Raw genomic sequence first — 2553 nt, 5'->3', positions numbered from 1 at the left:
TGACCTTTATATACTTATAGTGGGAGACTTCAATACTCCATTCTCACCAGTGGAGAGTATCAAAAACCTAAACAGAAATAATGGACTTAACAAAGATAGATCAATGGAATAGAATTGAAGACCCAGAAATGAACCCATGCACCTATGGTTCCTGATCTTTGACAAAGAAGCTAAAATCGAGTGGAAAAAAGACAGCATTTTCAACAAATGGTGCTGGTTCACCTGGTGGCCAGAATGTAGAAGAATTCAAATTGATTCATTCTTTATCTCCTTGTACAAATCTCAAGTCCAAATGGATCAAGGACCTCCGCATAAAACCAGATACACTGAATCTGATAAAAGAGAAAGTGGGAAAGAGCCTTGAATACTTGGGCACAGGGGGAAACTTCTTGAACAAAAAAAACACCATTGGCTTATGTTCTAAGATCAACAATTGACAAATGGGACCTCATAAAATTGAACAGCTTCTGTAAGGCAAAGAACACCATCAATAGGACAAAATGGCAACCAACAGATTGGGAAAAGATCTTTACCAGCCCTACATCCAATAGAGGGCTAATTTCCAAAATATACAAAGAACTCATAGAGTTAGTTTGATCAATAATCAAATTGTAATAAATTCTCATTCATGCCATGTGATGGATGGCAAGATGAATTTTAGCAATTCTGTAACAACAATATTTATTAGCTATGTATAGCTGAAGTTTTGACTAGAGACATGTTTATGTCAGCCTGTTTCAGGGCTGTTCCCATGTGGAGGGATAAGCAATTCATCTTACCTATTCTGTTTGGTCCTGAATTTTTCTTTCCTGCCAAGATCTTCAGGGGGTCTTCCTCTAGCATGTCTGATCCATATGACTTTGGAATGGGTCCAAACTCTTTTCTCCTTTCCTGTTGACACAAACACAGAGCCTCTTTCCCAAACTAGCATGTCCTTGGTCTGGCAACCCAAAATCGATTGATTCAATTTAACAGCCCCTTTTCTCTTCAGGTGTGCTCTATTGTGACTTCTCTCCCAGGGGATCAGTAATACCATTAATATCACCGAACTTATAACCACCTTCATTTTGATAATTAAAACAAGTCAAAACAATTGAAACAATTTCTTGAGATAGGGTTTCTTTCTATCTCTGTGACTTTGTTTTCCACATTTGAGATCAAAGGCCTGGATTTATTTATTATTCCAAGTACACTTAAAAATACTTAAAACAATTACTATTATTTCTCCCTCTATCCTTTAAACAATTAAAGCAATTTTCATTTATTCCTCCCTTCTACAGAGATTAGTAACTGTGGACATATAATTATATCCCTTTTCTCTTTATATTAATTGAATTAACATCCTTTTTTACGTATTTAAATTCAATTAAACCCCCTTCTATTTTCAAGTATGAGCCTATTCTTGGTCCAATATGTGTCATATGTCACACTAAGTGATCCCAGAATTTCTGCAGAGTCCACGTTTAAAGAACCCGGCTGTTTATGACGGCACTGACTTCTCAAATTTTCATTAATTTTTTTAATTTTGATCTTGACTATGTGTATTATCTGTGTTGCCTGTCTCATTTCCCAGCAGGACCTCCAAGGATCTGCAGCTTAAGCTCTCTGTCAGCTGAGAAGCATTTGAGGAAGCCTTAGGCTGAATCCCTAGCCAGCTGCCCAGTGCACTTTGGCCAGGTTGGTGATGTAGCTGTGTCTTAGTTTAACCCTTGAACCCCAGAATTCCGTGTGCCAATTTAGCACAAATTTCGTCCTAGTACTGAACCCACTTGGCTTAGAGAGAAACTACATAGTTAAGAGACCAGACCTCCTCAGTACATAATTGTCCTAGTCTTGAACCTGAATGGGTTGGAGAGATATCATGCAGCTCAGCTAAGAAACAAATTCTCTCTGCCTCCTAATCTTAAAGGACAGCATGTGTTTGCCATTTAGGAATGTCAAATTAATTTTTTTAAGATTTATTTATTTTATATTTATGAGTGTTCTCTTTGCATGTATACCTGCGTGCTAGAAAAGGGCATCAGATTCTATTATAGATGGTTGTGAGCCATCATGTGGATGCTAGGCACTAAACCCAGGACCTCTGGAAGACCAGACAGTGCTCATAACCACTGAACCATCTCTCCAGCCCTCAAATTAACTTTTTTATTAGATTTTCTTTTATTCACATTTCAACTATTATCTCCTTTCCTGGTTTCCCCTCTGAAAACCCCCTAACCCATCCTCCCTCCCCTTGCTCACCAACCCATCCACTCCCACTTCTCTGTCCTGGCATTCCCCTATACTGGGGCATTGAGAAGGTGAGATTTTGTCCCATGTTAAAATACCATATATAGTAATTTATATTTAATAGATCCTTAGACCATTTATGTTCACAGATAAAAGACACACACACACACACACACATATACACGCACAGCCTTTTTATTTTAATATGCCTGATGTAGCACGATAGCTGAACAACTGCCTCGTCTCCATCCTGTTAGAATCTCCTTTCCTATTGATAACCCCAAATTATCACTTATTATTTACCATCTTGCCTGTTCTTAAGCC

The sequence above is a fragment of the Apodemus sylvaticus genome, chromosome 12, assembly GCF_947179515.1.
Source record: "Apodemus sylvaticus chromosome 12, mApoSyl1.1, whole genome shotgun sequence".
NCBI lineage: Eukaryota > Metazoa > Chordata > Mammalia > Rodentia > Muridae > Apodemus > Apodemus sylvaticus.
Note: the sequence above shows the minus strand (reverse complement) of the source record.